At 46.0% G+C, this 19214-nt stretch overlaps 1 protein-coding gene across 2 annotated transcripts in view; it reads left to right on the forward strand.

Moving 5' to 3' along the window:
- Window positions 1-5035: 5035 nt before the first annotated feature.
- The window catches only part of RAD54L2 (RAD54 like 2), a 68759-nt gene continuing 54580 nt past the window's right edge, over window positions 5036-19214 (forward strand). For both annotated transcript variants that reach the window (XM_066558433.1, XM_066558435.1), the window contains exon 1: window positions 5036-5120. The gene's annotated coding sequence lies outside the window, so the exon portion shown is untranslated. The remainder of the gene's footprint in view (window positions 5121-19214) is intronic.

Genomic DNA, 19214 nt, shown 5'->3' on the forward strand with positions numbered 1-19214 from the left:
GTTGCTTTGTATTCATTTGTAAACTTGTTACTTTTAATTCTTTAAGTATAAAACTGCCTCTTCTATGAGCAAAACACCCTATCTGGATCTTTCTTCCTCCTGATTTACCATCATATCTTTGCTATTTTCTTTACTTTCCTAAAACCATAAACAATTCCAGCTTCTTCTGGAAGAAATGGTGCCTTGTTTCACCTTCTGCACCCAGTGTTTGAAAATGGAGTGTTGAAGGCTGAAGAGTGTTTCAAGTGAGCAGTGCTGTGCTATGCACTGACATTACAGCGTTTCAGTACTGAAATCCTCCCCAGAGCAGCTCACCAGAGGGTTAAGAAACCAAAGTTCCAGCTTTTCAAGCAGAGATGCTTTGTCGAGACACGGAATCCCTTCTGGACTGGGCTAATGCAGAGAGGCAGAGGAAGGGTTCAAGTTGTTTCGTGTGGTGGGGTTTGCCGAGCTTGCCCATGACGAAGCTCCCTTGTTTCACTCCCTGCCCGGCCGTGGCTGGTTCTCAGCCCCTTCTAGCGGGGGAAGAAGGAGGCTGCAGGCTGAGTGTGGCAGTGCAGGTGAAATCCAGCCATCGTGCCTCTGATTAATGCCCGTGGGGCTGGGGCACCACAAACCCAACAGGCTGCTCTGGCCTCCCTCGTGACTCCTTGACCAAGTCCTTCAGCACAAAGCTCAGCGATACCTTGGGATATTAGAAACTGACTGAACTTCTGTTTCCAATTTTCCACTTCTCTCAGGATGAAAACAGCTTGGCAGCACCATCAGTTTTCCCATCCTGCAGCTGGGATGGGCTCCCTGTGAGGGACTGGCTGGAGTGCCCCCCTTTCTTTCACAATGGAACAGTGCAGCAGCAAGCGAAGGGACCAGTGAATAGCATCTGGAACAAGCACCAAATGGAGAAATGAGGAATATCAGAGACTTGTAAAGGCATGAGGAAAAGGGAGGCAACTCAGATGTGGTTAATGGTGAATGGTGGTGTGATGCAGAGCATTGTGTAACAGCCCTGGCCACAGAAGGTCTTCAGGGAGCACAAGTGGTGTCACCATGGCACACTGATGTCTGTGTCCCTTCAGTGGCAGTTGGCATAACAGGTTAGACCCCACATTTGAAAGAAAAGGATCTTCCTCCACCAGTAGAAGGAATTGTGCTGTCACTAGAGAAGAAATTGAGAAGAAACTGCTGTGATATATGGTCTCATCAAAGCAAACATACTTGTGCCAATGGTGAGGTTTGATTTATTAATTGCTTTGTATAGGGTGTCATATGCTGACTTGTATTTGCTTGGGTTGCAGAGTGAAATTCAGACCTGATCATCTCACTGAGTGTCTGGACTGCACCTTGATAAAAATGTGCTGTTTCTAAGCTTTTTGTCACAGGCTTTCAGTTCCCAGAAATCCTGGTCAAATCTTAGGATGAAAGAATCCAGAGGTGTTCTGGTGTCAGGGTGCTGAAGGCAAAGCTGAGTTATCCTCATGTAAATGGAATATGTATTTTCTCTTGCTCCAGAGGGAGCCTTCAGAGAGTCTTGTCCTCTGGCTGAGTAGTTCAGAAGATGCTTCTCTAACTTCCATGGAAAACTGTTGCAGGGCATTTTAGCTCCCTACATGTTTTATAGATTACATATTTCAGAGCATTTAATGAGGGATGTGGAGTCCTTTTCAAATCTTCCCTTTTACCTCTTTTATAGATCCTGTTATGGGGAAGAAGGCCCAGAGTATCCAGAACAGTACTGACCTCCCAGTCAGGACACTGAGCATCAGTGCACCAGAGTTACTTGATTGACACTTTTATCTGGGCACAAAACTCAGGACTGAAGTCTGTATGCATTGAGATCAAACCTGGTGTTCTGATCAGAACAGTCATGGAAGGTACCACTTTGAAAGTGCCTTTTCCAAGTGGAATAAAACTTCATAAATTGTGCTCTGCTGGACAAGAAGAACACAGCCAAGTGCAGAAGTGCTCATGGTTATAAGAGAATCAATTAGGGCATGGTGATGAATAATGCATGTGCAGCTTAGGAGAGATGGATGACATGGGTTTTATTTTTGTACTGTTAATTGAGAGTGATTCTAGGACAGAAAAAAGCACAAAGGGAAGATGGGGAGATTCTGGTCATAGTGTAAGAAGCTGGAGGCTCATCAACAATGCTTCCTGTCCATTAAGCTGTAAAAAACTCAGGAAGAGGAATTGTACTTATGTCCTCTACAGCTCCTAATCCATGTAACTGATACTGCCCAAGAACCCCATTCAGACTGTAAATGATATGGGCATTTAAAGAGTCAGAAGTTGAAGCTCTTGCTTTTAAATCTGATGGCCTTTCCTGTATAAAGACAATGTCTGTCTTGCTCTTTTGGGATCCAGTTGTAGGGCATCAATCAGTCAGCTTTATTTACCCTAGAGGTGTGGCTGTGCTGTCCCTTGGATATGTGCAGGGATCTCCAAAGGAGATCCAGTGCAGTGGGTGTTCTAGAAAGCCAGGGACTCAGGTGGGGAATGTTCTGTAGCTGTTCACATATTCCACCCCCACATGATGATCTGCAGGCCAAAATCAACTCCTCTTCAGATCTTATGGGTCTCCCCTTGAGTCTGTGCACAGGTTGGGCTTAAAAAGGTAAGTGTCAACTCTGAGACTGAAACAGAGCCTGGCAAAGCAGGAGGAGTGCTCCATGTCCCTTTGCTTTCGTGCCTCCCAACACCCAGCTACAGGAATTTCCCAATACTTGGATGCCTGCCCAGCTGAGAGCAAAATCTGCTGCAGGTGTCCTGTCGTATTCAGCTGAGGCACAGGACATGAGGGAAGGGCAGAGGTCACATGTTGTGGTGAGCAACCAGCCACTGGCCTGAGGAGCAGTGCTGGCTGTTTGTAGAGCTCTTCTGTTGATGGCTGATGTGTGAAAGGCTGCAAAAGCACTTGGGGGGTTGTGTAGGTGGCTGCTCCACTGAAGTTATGGGGCAACCACTGATCCCACCTGGAAGATTTCTGACCATTTCTTTATTTGCTTATTCTAGGAGGAGTCATTGCTACAAACAAATCCTCCACTAGAGATGGTAAAGGACAGCTGATACCTGCTTAAGGAGCCAGACCTGTTGTGTGTGGTGGGACTTGAGGGTATTTCCTTGAGAAATAACACCTGACTTTGCCACCCCAGTTCTCTCTGGATGGTGCGACTCCAGCCTCAGCGTTGCAAACCAGCAGTCATAACCCCACTTGCTGCTTGGACTGAGTGCTTTTGGTGGCATCAGTGTGAGTCCTGAGGCTGCAGCACAAGCTGCCTGCTGGGGAAGTGTGGCAGATGTGGAGCTGTGTGAAGGGATGAGCTCTGCAGAGGGACTGTGCAGGCAGCTCCCTGTGCACACCCACCCAAGATGTCCACCAGACAACATGGGTGTCCCACTGCAAAGATCAGTTGGCTGTGAAAGATACATGGTGTCTTGTGGTTGTACATCTACAGAAACCAAGAATAACTTTCCAGGCTTTCTGTTTTCTTTTGGAAGTAAGGAGGAGGAGCTTAGCTGCTGGAGTGCTCAGAGGACTGGCCTGTGAAGCAGCCACCCTTAGCTGGGCTGTGCTTGTCCGTGTTGCTGTGGGGCAAATGCCTGAAGCATAACACATTAAAAGCCCATAAAAACCCCTCCCTGCTCTGCTGGGGTCATTCTGCCTGCTTTAACTTGGACTTGTTCTGTTGCTCCTGAGGTCTCTGCCACCATCCCTCTCTCTGAAGGTCTCCCCTGTGTGACAGGATGAGGCAGGGAAGGAAAATCTGGACTTTCATATCAGGTTTAACAGCAGAAGGTCCCATAGAGGATTTGGATGTGTCTAGATGGGCAGAAGGGTAAAGGTTTACTGCGATCTCTTTCATGCCTGTGCCAAGTACCCTGGGGCACATTGTTTGTGAGATGGTGGGGGCTGTGTCCTTTTTATTTTGGATCAGCTCTGGCTTCCCCAAAACCCAGGAGGCCCCTGAAGGACTCACAGTTGGGTTACACTGATGATGCTCAGGTCGCCAGTACATACCCAGGCCCAGATGCCAGTCTCCCACTTGTATTTTTCTTGCTCTGGGTATTTGAGGACAGAGGAACCAGACAGGCACTTTCTCTGCTGGACTTGTGCTTTTTGTTCCCTGTAAGAGATGAAAACACAGAAATCAGGCTGCTGTGCAGGCTGAGCATCTTGGTGTGGTGTCAGCAGAGTGTCCTGGCAGTGACAGAGGCCATGGGCATGCTGGGCTCTCAATCTGTGGCACCACAGCTAGCCCATGGAGATGAGCAAGGAACTCACCTTTTCCTCAGCACTCGTATCTGAAATGCTGCCTCTGCTTTTGGATACCCCTGGTATGTGAGACTTTGAATTTTAAAGAACCCTGGGGAGGCTGTAGAAAGGTTGGGGTTTAACAGGCTGAGGGAAGTGGGAATGTGGAGCTGGAGAAGGGTTGGGTGGGCTCAGTGATGGTTGCCCAGTGCCTGTGGGCAGGGCATGGAGGCAGCAGAGCCAGTCTCTGGCAGGAGAACAGGGAGCAGCAGTGGTGAATATAAACGAGTCCTGTATCACTGGGAACGAGAAATAACAAAGTTCTCTGCTGTGAAGAACCCGGCCTAGAGCAGAAGCTCGGAGCGTGGTGGGTTTTTATGCATGAGGAGGGCTTTAACCCTGAGGGTCCAAGGCCCGGAGCTAAGGTAAGCTCCTCATTGTCCCTGCCCGGAGGAGAGGCCCCCGAGGCTACTTAGCCTTACTGACCACGGGTCCCTGTGGCTAATTAGCAGCTTTCCGCGGGCGGTGGGGGGTTGCCCCTTGCAGTCGCTCTCCTCACAGCCCATGACAGGGACAGCAGCAGCCGGGGCCCCTCATCCCGGCCCATCCCGCCTCATTCCGCTCCAGCCCCGGGACCCCGCGGGCCGGGGGGAACCTTTCTGCGCCCTGCGGAACCTTCGCGGCGGAGGCGCCTGTTGCTGCCCGGGGGACGAGGCGGGCGCTGCGACGGGGGGCGGCCCCGAGCGGCGGCGGAGCCCGAGGAGCGGCGGAGGCGGGAGGAGGCGGCGGGGCGGCCGCAGCTCCCGGAGCTCCCGGGGCGGCCGCAGCTCCCGGGGCCGCCGGGCCGCAGCCCCCGCCCGCCGCCCAGGTAAGAGCGCAGCGCTGCGGGGCCGCCGCCACAATGGGAGCGGAGCGGGCCGGGCTGGGCACGCCGGCGAAGGCCCGCCCGCCCCGCCGGGGGTGTGCGCGGGGCGCCAGCCCGGCCCGCGGTGGGCGCCGGGTGGGGGCGGCGGGGGAGCGGCTGCCGCGGTCCGAGGGGCCGGGAGCGTTGCGGGGGTGGGAGGGCGGAGGGGCGGTGCTGCTGGGCCGCCCGGGGGGCGGGTCCCGGTGCGGGGCGAGGAGCCGGGGGCTGCGGGGCCGGGCCCGGGGCTGAGGCTGCAGCCGCCACCGGGAGCGGGGCGGCCGGCCCAGGGCGCGCCCGGCCGAGCTTCGGGGCTCGAGCGGGGTTGTGATTGTGGTGGAGCCGGCCGGGGGGTGCACACGCCCCCCGTGGGGTACCGGGGCTCCCGGGGGTCTGCCCGTGCCGGCAGCGCGGTGCTCGGACGGAAGGGCCTGGCGGAGCCCGGGCACGGCCGCTGTCACGCTCTGCTGTGGCCCAGCAGCAGCGATCTGTGGGACTGGTAAACACGGTCTGTGGGACTGCTAAACGGACATGCAAAGTCATAATTTATTGTCTGCGTGAGACTTGTTTGTGAGCCGTGGAAGGGGAAGGCTCGGTGTGCCGAGCTGGTGCTGCTGATCCTGTTACTCTCTCTCCTGTCTCCAGCTTTTCAACTTGCTCCCTCCGAGGATGGGTTTTGGGTGGCTCTATGTTTCGGTGCTCACATTTGAGAGATGCTTGCAAACTCCATTGAAATCCCATCCTGTCTCTTAGTCGATTGGTACAAAACTGGTGCTTTAAAAAGTTTACAACATACCTCCAGTCTGTGTGCAGGTGCAGGAATTTTGATTTAAAAAACAAGAAAAACCCCAAACTCAAAACACTAAATAGGAAAAACCCAAACAGTAAAAGGAAGTAACAGATCTTTTTTCCTTTTTTTAATGCTAATAAGATGGTTACATTTGCTTGTCTTTATAACTGTTAACATTGGATATCCTTTGTATGGTTATGCAAGCATCAGACTTGGTGAATAATCACTTAGCCTATAGGAGCAAATCAGTGCAGAAACTTCTCTGTTGGTTTGAGATGTTCTGCTCCCTGGTTGAAGGTGGTAGCTCCCCTTCCTGACTTAGAGTAATGGGCCTTGTGAGTGTCTCTGTGTGCTTCAATGCAGAATCAATTAATTTAGAATAAACAGCCTTTATTTAAGTAGCTCTGCTCTAGAGGCAGCAGCACCCAGCAGAAGAATAAAAACAAAGCAGTCTGCTTAGACCACTGCAGGTGCTCCTGGTGGGAGCTGGCATGGTTTTGGTTTGCTAAGTGAGGCTTCTTTTCCCAGGTGTGGAGCTGTAGACCCTGAATATACAGAGAGAACAAAGCAGCTTCTCACCCTGTGCCTTAATAGTATCAGAATGTAGAGGTTGTTCATGGAGGAGCAGGTGCTGAATGTGAAATTTTCAAGAAATATACAGTTGCTACTTTAAGGAAGAGCTGTTGTGGATGTGTGACATTTTCTGCCTCGGAGAAAACACCACCTTCTCCCAAAAAAGCTCTGAATGTTTAGGCACTGGGTTCCACTTGTTCTGCACACAGTGGTAACTTCTGCACCTCTAAAATCTCTTGGAATTCCAGATTTGATACTCAAGGCTATTGTAGATCGTGGGTGGGAACCCGTGCTCTTGTGAGGAGATGAACCAAACAGCAAGGGTTTTGTGTCCTCTCCATAGTGGTGGCTTTTTAGTGAAGATTTGAGAGGTATAACCTGGCATAGTAAATCTGTAACAGGGCATTGTGGTGTTCTCTGGGATCCAAGTTGACATTGTGGAATAATTCAGACTGGAAAGGGGCTCAAGAGGTGTCTAGTCCAACCTGCTGCTCAAAGTGGGATGTACACCAAGGTCAGACCAGGACTTTGGACGGTTTAAGACCTAAATGAAAAAAGTTTGTCAGTTTCTGTGTCCTTGCTCTGGTGCTTGACTGTCCTCACCAGGAAAGGAAAGGCCTTTTCTCTAGGTCAGGTCACACCTGCACCATTGCAGTTTGTGTCTGATGTCCTGCTTTGTGCCCCTGTGCACAGACCCTCTGTAGGTCCAGCAGATCTGCTGTCAGCTCCCCAGAGCCTTTTCTTCTCCAGTCTGGATCTCCCACAGCCTCTCTTCACACAGCCTTGTCCCTCTGAGCAGCTTGGTGCCCCTCCACCAAACCCACTCTGGCTGATCAGTGCCTGGCACGTACTGGGGGTGCCCAGAACTGCCCGTGGTGTTTGCAGTGGCTCTGAAAAGTGCTGAGTGCCAGGGAGCCGTGGTTTCCCTGGGTCAGGGGGCTGTGCTCCTGCTGGTACAGCCCAGTGCTGTCACCATGTGCTGCATCTCCTGTGTGCAGGGAGGTATTTGCAGCACTAATGTCTCTCACCCTGCTGCCACACAGCTCTGCAGAGCCTTATCCCTGTGCACACGCACATGTGTGGGTACACACACGTCACATCACACCCCTGCAGCACCGAGCAGCAGTTGTTCCATCCTTCTCCACATATTCCAGTTGTCACTAGTGTGACCCTTGGCTCCCTTTCTTAAGTCCTTCTGCTGTCCCAGGTATCCTGAGTTCCCAGCTGACAGGTCTGCCTGTTGCCTTGCCTTCACTTTGTTTCTCAGATTTTGTCCTTTGAAACACTTCTTTGAGATGTATCCATTCACTGAGCTAGGATGGGAGTGGCAACCTTTTCCCATGGGGATGGAGTTGGATCCCATGTGATCAAATCCAGAATGTAATAATGGAGGAAGTGTGCTTTCAAACATGGTGAAAATGGGTGTCAGTTGAATGAAACAGTTGGGTACAAGGTTTTTAAGAGTGCTGTTAGTTACCATGCAACAATGTTCCTGTAATTTCTCTGGACTTGTTTCCATAGGGTGCCTAGAAGTTTTTGGGAGACACTACCCTGTGGGATAATATTCTCTGCTAACAAAGTCTCTTCTTTTAAACCTAATTCTCCAGAACTTAGTTCCTGCAGAGGTTAAGTACTGTTTACTATTCCTAGATCCTTGGTACAGATATAGTTTTGAGACATGTTTTCTGCTTACACAAAATAATTTCTGCATTATATTTACCTGATTGTTAATTACAGCTGAACTTGTGTCAGAGAATGCTCATCTCAAGAAAGAATTTGTTGTGTTTAAGCAATATTTTAGCTATATAAAAACAATTCATAGAGAGCTGGCGTATAGAGAGCCCTGCCACCCAAATCAGTGCTTATTGAGTACTTTTGCCAGCACAGAAGAAGAGTTGGGTAGAATCTGATAGGTAATTTGAAACAATGAATGAAAATTTTGTTTCTTGTTAACTTTTAGAAACCTCACATTTAATTTTTAGGGTTTTATCCTTATTAAGAAACAATCTTAAAGAGGAAGGGGAATGATGAAATAATAAATAACCCTTTGTTGTTTGAGAAAGGGACAGAATTAGCTGATGAAATCAAGTGTCATTATATACTGGGAGAAGAAAAGGTGGAATTACTGGAACTAGCTTCTTGCTGGTATGAGAAGATAAAATTTGTTGAATAGGCACCTTTAGAAGCTGGTTGAGCTTCTGAGAATGTGGTGGTATTGTTTTGTTGTTTGTTTTTTTAAGTCATCATGTTTTAAAACTAGCTTGCTGGTGGCATGCCATTCTAAATAATAGTGAGTTATTGATCAGTATTTTCTATGTGATAACCAGCAAATGCCAACTGCACATTTGCTGACAAAATTGGTGTACCTGAAGTTGAAACAAGTTTTGAGGGGGAATAAAAAGGTGAAGAAGTATATATTGCTTTCATTCATGCAGATGTAAAACTGCATAAGAACATCAATAAGATTTGTTACTTTGAAAAATATCTCAAGGTATAGAAAATAACCTTTCAGAAATTCTTAAAGGTCAGATGCGCTATTGACTCAATTTATGCCTGATGTGGAGTAGCAGAATTTCTGTGCAGTCCTGTGAGCAAGGCTGATTCAGTGCTATTGCAATCTTAGAGCAGCTGCAGTAATTGAAATCTTGCTGTTACTCAGTGGTAATGCTGGAGTTGGGGTCAGTCTGACACCTCCAAAAATCTTGTGGCATTTCAAAGGTGTCTGTGACTCACTTGAAGTGTTACATCCATCACTTGGAGCTCATGGCAGCTTTTTCATTGTGCTCTAAAACCTGCAAGTAGGAGAAGTGATTTGAAGCCCTCTGGGGCGGCCTGTCAGCTTGTCCCAAAGCTGCTGTTCTGAGAGTGTATCTGCAAGTTGAAATGCACAAAGAAAGAAAGGAAGAATGATCCAAGTTTGGTGTTAGTGGCAGTCAGTTATTCAAGCATCGGGAGAGATGTAAAGGGTGGTAGGCACTTGTCTGGAGGAAATATTGATCCTGTGCTGGGGAAAAGTGCTGAATAACTTCATGACTGAAGATCTCATTCAAAGATGCAGAAATCTTTAGGGGAAGACCTTTAGCCAGTTGCTTTGAAACCAGGCTGAAGAAGTCTCTTAGATGCAATCAGTGCAGCTTGTGGTATAAACACAGAGTGCAGCATTCAGACCATACAAACTGTGCCCTCTACTACTGCCCTAAATCCTAAGAGGAATTTCTGAGCTGCAAAGTGCAGCTACTCTTTGCTTCTTGGGCACCTCTTGGAAGCAGAGGAGAGTTGATGAGATGAACTAGCTGCTTGCTGGTATGACTTAAATTACTCTTTCCTCCTTCTCTTCACAGGCACACACAATGGTACTGGTAGGAGTTAGCCAAGAATTGAGCATATTAACAAAATTTCTGTTCTGCCACTGTAACTGTTTCTATGCTGATGGATGGCAGATGAGCTTTTCCACCTTTGGTTTTCTACTTAACATGCCCACGTGCTTTCCTGGGTTACAAATACATTGAAACTTACACTGAACCAGGAGGACTTTGGTCGAGGCAAGTGCAAAACAACATGCTTTATATAAGACAGGCACTAAACTTATAAAAGCAATTAAAGGGGTTTTGTAGTGATTTGGCAGAAAACTTTACTCTGGTGTTCTCTGTGGCAAACCAGCTTGATCTAATTATCAAAGAAGTGGAGCTGTGCAAGGGCAGAATTGACCACAGAAATGCAGAACCTGGCTGGTCGGGTACAAGGAGTTTGTAGGGCAACCACAGGATGGGAAGCAATTGAAACTTGGTGAAAGTAACATAATTTTGGCTTGTACTATCTTCTCTTCACAGTGAAAGTTTTTATCTAAAATTCTTATGAAGAGAACCTTTCTAGCCCAACAGAACTAGGGAAATGACATTTTAGAGACATGGTAATTCACCAAAGATTTTCTCCAGTTTCTCCAGTCTTACCCAGAAGATCAGCATTAGTGAAGTGTGGGTTATTATATTTGGAGTTGTTGAATCCAGAATAAATAGGTTGTTAAAATGTATTGTCTTATGTGAGTTGCTCTTATGTGAGTTGCTCTGTTTGTTGCTGATACAACAACAACCAACCAAACCCCAAACCAAGCAAAATCCGTGGACCTGTCAAAGCCTGGGAGTGGATAGTGGAGCACAGGTGCTCTGCCTGCCTGCTGAGTCAACATGGAAAATGGAATGTTCCAAAAGGAATTGATTGAGGAGGGCTGCTGGTGGGATTTACTCAAAATTAGTGAAGCAAAAGAGACTTTGTTACGTGGCTGGGGAGTAGCAGTGCTCTGGAAGATCAAAAAATTCTAATTAAATCTCTTGTATCAAACACACTTACAAATGGGATTTGTGTGGTAATTGTATTCCCATGACTGCTTCAGTCAATGAGGGTGTTGTTGAAAAGTGAATCTTGTTCAACAGATACAGTTTCATGTATGAGCTATAAGTCAACAACTGGATTAAGAACAGTGGATGAGGAAAATAGAATATGAATGGAGGATTTTTTCAGGGATTTATAGTAGGTCCAGAGCTTTGTAGTAATTTTGTCAGTGGCCTGGAAGAAAACATGAAATTAGAGCTATTCAAATTTGTGGATTATGTAAAGGTTGTGCCTGAGTGGTGAAGCATGAAGAAGGAGCAGCAGCTGTACAGTGTCCTCTGAATTGTTTGGGTAACTGGGTTTAATATGACCAAATGTTTTTATAGATCTGAGGCATGTTATGCATGTTATGGGAAAGACTGGAGGCTGTAGGTTTAGAATACAGAATTGTGCTTCCAGAAACCAGTGACCTTGGAAAGGATGGCAGGAGAAGAGCAGATATATGGCAGTGAGTCCTCAGAGCTTAAAATAAGCTAATTAATTTTTAAATACTAATGTACATTCATAATAACAGGAAATACTGAATGAGGACAGAGAGGTGAAATCAGTTGCAGAGTATTTTGACAAGGTTTAATGTTGGTGTTTTTAAAGAGATGTTCAAAGACAAGAAAGATGTAGTGTTCAATGTTATTTCAGGGATTAAACTGCTCATTATAAAACTTTTTCTTGAACTGCTCAATTAGTTTAGCTTATCACAAGGTATTTAAAAGTTTCTTAATTTTCTTTGGGCAGAATAGGCTGTGTACCAAAGGCTCTTTAATTTAGTGGAAAAAGATACAATAGCAGCCAGTGCCTTGGGTTTAAAAAGATTATTTCAAATTAGGAAAGAGGCACAGATTGTTAACAGTGACTGTGATCAACCACTGAAGACATTAGGAAGATGCTTATAAGTATTAAGGAAAATTAGGATGTCTCAATCTCCAGGAGTCATCAAGTCAGGAAGGAGTTTCATTTGGAAGATATGGGTGAGGAAATGCTCCGTAAATGTACGAGTGTACCTGCCAGCACACAAATGCAGGGGCATTGGCACTTGCTAAACAGATCTCACCCAGTGTTCAGACTCTTCCTGCTAGAGTCACTCACAGGATCGGGTGGTGGTGGTTGTTCTCTTACAGCACTCCTTTTCATCTATTAAGTGTACATTTTCTCTTGAGGGAATAAATGTGCTTGTATGCACCATGTACTTAAATGAAATCAAATATTTGTGATCTCTTTTTTTGGGAACCGCTGTTGGTTTTGGTAATGGGGAGAGGAAGGGGCTGTATGTGGAAGGACAGGGGTGGCTGTTTCATTTCCTGAAGAGGTTGGAATATCTTCCCCAGTGTTTTTCCTCAAAAAAATTTCATAATATGCTCTGAAGATGTTTACCCCGGTAGTGAGTAGTCTTTACATTCTGTAGAAATTGCTTTTTCATTGGGGGAATAAATTGCATGTGCTATTGCTGGCAGAGGTAGCTGGGTGTGGATGCATAAGGATGCAGTGCCTTGTGTGTCTCTGGTAGTATGAAATCAGTGTGTCCCTTGTCCACCAGAGGAATGGTTTCTGCTGTGTTCTGTCTGCCAAAGCAGTGAAGGATGTAGAGAGGAAAAATCCACGGGTGCTCTCCTGCCTTGGCCATTAGGGAGATTACTGGTTGTCTGTGGATTCTCTGTGGACAGTTGGTTTGGGATGTTTTCCTAAACCCTTCTGGAAGCACAATGGAAGCAAATCTGGCTGTGACAGCAGCTTGTGCCTGGTAGGCACCTATCCAGACATCCTGATCCTTTCCCCATCACAGGATGGGTGCATGCCCAGTCATGTGTCAGAGCAAGGGCCGTGGGAAATGCAGGAGGAAATGCAGGAGCTGGATGCTCTGTTCAGGGCAGGTTGTCCTGGGTGGCCTTTCCCAGGCACCCCATCAACTTCTGCAGGGAATGTGTGCCTACACCAGCCCTTGTTCCAGCAAGCATCAGATGTAATCTGTCTGTTCAGGACATCTGGGTTTGGGGAGGGGTCAGCACTGTAAGAAGTGACTTCCTTTATCACTGAAGGAGGCTGTCCTGCTGACCTTGGAGCATTTTCCAGCCAAGTGTTATGTTTTCCCCTCTAAGATGTATTTTATTATTTTGGCAAGGTCTTGTATTCTTCTTTTTACACTCCTGGGCTGGCCTATGCAGGAAGACTTAGAGGTAAATCCTTCTGTTGAGGGAAGTTGTTTATCTTTCAATTTCCTTGCAGCTTGGAGGGGGTGTGTCTCCTCTGCATTTCTTGCTCTCCTTTCTGTTATCTTGTCTGACCCATTTTGCTGACAAAGAGAAGGAAGGCAGTGAAGAGAGACAGAAGTGATTACAAGTAAACAGTTTCTTTACCTTCCCTCCCTCCCCACAATGAGCTGCTGGCTTCTCTTTACAGTTGCTTTATGCAGGGAAGATTGAAGGTGAACAGAGTTAATTGTCAGGGAGTCTGTATAAGATTTTGGGGATTGGAGGAGATTGTAGAACTCAGGAGATAAGGATTTCAGATTTTTTTAATTTCATTTGGTCTTAATGTGCTGGAACTCCTCCTGTATCCTATATCAGACAGGTATCTTTCTAATGGTCGTTAAGGAGACGTGTCACTTCTCTTCTCACTTTTATCTATGCTTGGCTGTGACATTTTTTAGTATAAGCTATAGAATGTAAAAAATACATACACCTATATGTATTTATGGCCAGATCCCCACAGTGGCTCTTGATTGCATTTTGGGGAAAGGTTCTAGGACAGCCCAGGAATATCTACTTATCCCGGACATAGTAAGATACAACAAGAAAATGAAGAAAGGCAGAGGGCTAAAGAAAGTGATTCTCTTATTCAAGTAGTAAAAATCAGCCCTTGATCTCAGGAAGGGGGAGGTCATTATGGCCAAAGTAAATTCCTCTCATGAGGTTCAAGAAATTACCCATATCTTCTCATGGTACAGATTGCATCACTTCCCTTTGTCACCCCATAGAGGTGTTCCTTTAACAAATCCCTCTGAGTGCATTTAGGAGGAGACATGCCCTGACCCAGAGAAATTTCTGTCAGTGCAGGTTACCAGTGTCTCAAGGTTGGGACAGCTTTTCTTCCTGTTCCCTCAAACAGCCTTATCCTGCCTTTTCTGGTGCCCACATGGAAGGACCTGTTTACAGAGGCTCTCACTAAGATGCTCCATGCTAAGGATCTACATGAGGAGGTGTATTTTGCTTTGAGCTTTGGGCAGTTTAAGAGTATTTGCTGTGGGGAGAGAGATGTGCACAGCAAGGGTGTCTGACTGCATGATATACTTTGTACTTCTGTGCTTTGAGTGGCAATTGCATTGCTTTTATGAATTGAAAAAGTCCAGCAAAATGAAGTTCAGAACCAATTTACACAAACCACATAGTGATGCCTTGACTACTCAAAGAGACAATTGAGAAGATTGTCTCACTTTGGCTGCGTGCACCATCCTTTGGGCTGGAGTTTTGAAGGCAAGAAAGCTTTATCACAAGGACCATCTCACTTTCTCAAATAGAAATGCTGTGTGTCCCCTGCACTGGAGCAGTGTCTGGCTGCTTAGAGCATGGCCTTGGTGACAGTGACTCCAGCTTGATCAGCCCATACCCAGGGCTGCATGTTCTCACCCTCTCACTGGTTTTTTTTCCCCCCTTTGTGCTCACAAAGCTGTTCATGCAACTTTGTGGTAGATCACATTTGGGAACTGAATTTTGCTTCCAGGTAGGTTTTCAGCTGAATCAGATTGCTGTCCAGCCACACAGAGGGGTTGTGTTGGCACAGTGTGGGAGCAGTGTGTGAGTTGGGAAAAGAGCAGCTGCTGCAGAAAATGTGTCCGAGGCCTGGGAGGCTGCAGTCAGCAAGAGGGAAAATGGGTAATTTAATCAAGGCCAAATGTTTATTACTCTTCTGGTGCCTGTGAAATCTGAAAACTCTCTGTCAGTGTCAAGGCACGTCTCTGTCTCTGTAATTGGTAGGTTTAGCATCAGAGTTTGGTTGCCATCTTCTGTTTAGTGTGCTTTTTTATTCAGTCTTTGCATTTATTATTTGCATCACTCTCTGATGGAAGCAAAAGGAACAGCATTCCCAGTGTAATGTAACTGCCCAGAGGTTTGATTACTCTTGCAGCATTGCTGCTTAACACTTGTGTGAAAAAGCAGCTGGCTGTGGCTTCTCCTTTCCTGAATTAGTGCAAAAGCTGTATATCCCTTCCTTAAAACAAGTGCCCGGGTTATGGAATGCACCTCAGCAACCACACACAAGCTTCTGGGCATAGGAAGTAAGGAAAATCAGCTTTTGTAGGGGTGGAGGAGATAGCAGGAACAAATAATATTTTCTTAAATCGAGAAATTGTTGTAGGAGTGGTGACATCAGTTGGATTTTAAGTTCCTTGTCCGTAGGTGTCAAGGAATTTAGAGAACAGGACCAAGAAATAAACCTTACAAGACCAGTGCCTTTTTGTGCTTAGCTATGAAGTGTAACACAGGCTCTAAATAGGGAGCAACAGCTGCCTTGAAAACTGGGTGTCAAGGTGATTGTTGCGTGAAATGGAGAAGATTTGGAATTGAAGCAGTGCATTTGAGATCAGATGTTTGGGGAAAAGCTGTTATCCCAGAAGAGAAATTTTTTTCCTAATTTTCCCCCCAGTTTTGGTATGTAATCCTCTTATCTCTGGAGAAGAATTTCCTCAGGAAGCTGCTTTTTTTTTGGTGGGAGGGAGTTCCTAATTCTGGACAATGCATACTAAGATTCACCCTAGCCAGCATTTTTAAGTTTCTGTCAACCATAACTTCACATCCTGTTCTCCAATGAATGGGAATAGTTCAGGTCTGTGATCTGAATTTGTTTATTTTATAGTGACAATAGTCAACTGCTTGAGAGAAGTAAGACCCAGATAATGAGTAGAGAACACAGGAGAAGTGGGTGATCTGCTTAGTCATACAGACTCTGTAGAAAAATGTATTTTTTTCCTCCCTTACAAAAAATTGTTTAGAGGTGCCTTTTCCTTCCTCCTGTACTTACCATAGCACTAACAAAAAGCAAGAGAGGAGATCTTATATTTCAATTAAATCAATACCTCTGGTCAGTGAAATGCTTATTTTAACAGAATGAGATACTCTGCCTCTTTGTGAACATCTATCCCTTTATTGTGATGAGAAGTCTTTAACTTCTGTCATCTGCCTCCTTCATTCCTAGCAAGGGGACAACTATGAATGAAGTTGATTGAGATTTTACAGCATTGCCAGTAAATCTCCTTTGGAAGTGAAATGTATTTAGTTTTCTCTGTTAAAGAATGCTGTTAACTGTACCCAAAATCTCCCATCAAGATAAGAGTTGTAGTTACAAAATTTTCTTATTTCAGCCCAAATCAATAATAATCAAGAATTTCTCCAATAGATAAATGAGCAAGTTCAGTTAAATGACTGGGCAAAAAACCTGGCCAAGCCCAGAGTGGTGGAGAATGGTGCCACATCCAGCTGGGTACTTGTGGGGTTCCCTAGAGCTTGGGATTGGGGTCACACCTATTTATTAAATATCTTTATCAGCTACTTGGACGAGGGGATCGAGGGCACCCTCAGTGAGTTTGCAGGTGACACCAGTGTGGGCAGGAGCGTTGATCTCCTGGAGGGCAGGAAGGCCACAACAACCCCCTGCAGCACTACAGGCTGGGGTAGAGGGTCTGGAAAGCTGCCTGGCAGGAAAGGACCTGGGGCACTGCTCAGCAGTGGCTGAACATGAGCCCAGGTGACCAAGGAGGCCAGTGGCACCTGGCTTGTACCAGTGCTGGTGTGACCAGCAGGACCAGGGCAGTGACTGTCCCCTGTGCTGGCCACTGCTGAGGCACCTCAAATCCTGGGCTGAGCTTTGGGCTCCTCACAGCAAGAAAAACATTGAGATGCTGGAGCTTCTCCAGAGAAGGGAAGGGAGCTGAGGAGGGGTCTGGAGCACAGGTCAGATGAGGAGCAGCTGAGGGAGCAGAGGGGGCTCAGCCTGGAGAAAAGGAGGCTGAGCAGGGACCTTATTGCCCTGTGCAGCCCCCTGAGAGGAGGTTGTAGCCAGGTGGGGGTTGGTCTCTTCTCTCAAGGAATGAGCAACAGGATAAGAGAAAATGGTCTCAGGTTGTGCCAGGGAGGTTTAGATTGGATGTTAGGCAAGACTTCTTCATTGGAAGGGTTGTCAAGCATCAGAACAGGCTGTTCAGGGAAGTGGTGAGGTCACCAGCCCTGGAGGGATTTAAAAGATGCCTCAGTGTGGCAGCTGGAGACATGGCTTAGTGGTGAACCTGACCGTGCTGGGTTAGTGCTTGGACTCTATGATCTTAGAGCTCTTTTCCAACTCAAACAGTTCCATGATTCAAGACTAATAATTCAATAATCTAACTAATAATTGAAAAGGAGGGGGAGGTAAATAGTGATGAGGCAAGACATTCCATTTCTGTTGTATTTGAGGAGGAAAGAGCATCAAAGCATAGGGATGGTGCCTTCTTATCACACATGGTTGCCTTCACTTGGGATGGTAACAAGTCAAGAGGACAGGAGAAGACCTGGCTTTCCTACTGTTCCCTCTGTTCTTCCTCACTGTGCATAGCTGCCAGTCAGGCAGAATTTGCAAATGCTAAATGAGCTTTGATAGAAGAAGTGGTCATTTGGGGAAAGCACTTGACTGAGACTTGCTTTTAACTTTGAGAGAAGGAATACCCAGAAGGTTGTGGGTTTTGGCTGCATCACAGCTGAGTGCTCTTTGTCATTCTGCTTCTGAATCTTGGAAATGTAACATTTTGGATTCTGTGTGGGGATGAATATACAGTATTGTGTGTTTGGTAAGAACAAGTACTGCAAAAGACATTTTAAAAAGTTAAGTCAATTTATACACTTGGGAGGTAGTGACATTTTTACTCTAAAAGAGCTATGTTTGGTAGCCAGCAGCTACTTCTCTGGATGGTTGTTGTGGTGCTTATTTGTCACATGGTATTTTACAGTAATTTGTTAATATGTCCCTTTTCAGTTGCTCCTTCCTGGCTTAAACATTGTGTGCTTGTGCTGGTTGGTAGCTAATATCCTGTTTAGCATGAATTGGGACAGGACAGTTGGATATGTTTACCAAAAGGGTATGGTCTCCCTCAGGATAGATTATCTTCCTGCTAATATTTGTGTACCTCCTTAGCCCAGCTTGCATTGTGCTGCTTTTAAAGCTCTTTTGGAAGTAAACTCCAGTATGTAGAGTCGTATACTCACAATTTTATAAGCTAAACATATAATATGCATATCATGAGACTCATAGCTCTGTTTCTTTTGTGAAATAAAATTTATTATCTCCATTGTGTGATTTTTGTGTGTATCCAAACAATCCCCTCAGCAGTGTGTTGGGTTATTTGTGCTCTGTGGGGAGAGACAGTTTTCCCTTTCAGGCCTGTCCAAACCATTGGGAAGTTTTCAGCCAGCAAAGCACAACCGAAGTGGTGCTTCCATAACTAAGGACAGAACCATGGAGGCTCTTTCATCCAGTTGCTTTCCATGTGAACTGCCTATAGTGACAGTGTTATTAAAGCAGATGTATTTGTTCAGGATAGATAAGGATCAGTCTAAGTGTTTTATTTTGACCTGTTTAATGGGAAAGGCAAAAATCAAGAGATTTTGGTAACTGTGTTCTCAAAACTAGCAGAAAAGTGACACTTAAACATTAGGTTTTTTCATCACTGTGCAATGTTGCAGGGAGGGAATGACTCTGGAAGAAGTTTCTGACAGTTTTTAATCCTTTAATGGATTTTTAATCTATGTTGGAATTCAATAAAAATTAGTTTAATGTCTGATTGCTTGGCAGCAAATTGGGTCTAACATAGGCTAATTGTCATATCACACGAGTTCAAAACTGTTTATTTCCATTTCCTCCTACTTCAAGATGATTTTTTGGTTTTCCTCTTGTTTTTGCTCATGTTCAATTTTCTTTGGTAAACTTAGGTGGCATAAGTAATACTTCCTCATCCCTGGTGTAATTATCACTGCTGGAGGTGGGGTAGGGAATAAAGAGGAACAAACCTTTGTGGAATCCTTCCTTTTTCTATAACTACACAAACCAGAACCTCAGATTTTCAGTCCAGTTTTGAAGAAGGAGAAGGATGAGGCATCAAAACCAAGCTCCCAGACCTGTGCGATTCTTTGTGCTGAAATGCAGACCTGTGACCCAAGGCAGAGTTAAGTTGTGTTGACTTTGTGTTCTGGTGATGCCAGTGTGTGATGTGACTGGTGTCTGTCTCACAGGGGATGGTGGGCTGCCCTGGGCTGCTGCTGGTGGGAAAGCTCATTTCCTGGGCAGGGACACAG

The sequence above is a fragment of the Molothrus aeneus genome, chromosome 12 (genome assembly GCF_037042795.1).
Source record: "Molothrus aeneus isolate 106 chromosome 12, BPBGC_Maene_1.0, whole genome shotgun sequence".
Lineage (NCBI taxonomy): Eukaryota > Metazoa > Chordata > Aves > Passeriformes > Icteridae > Molothrus > Molothrus aeneus.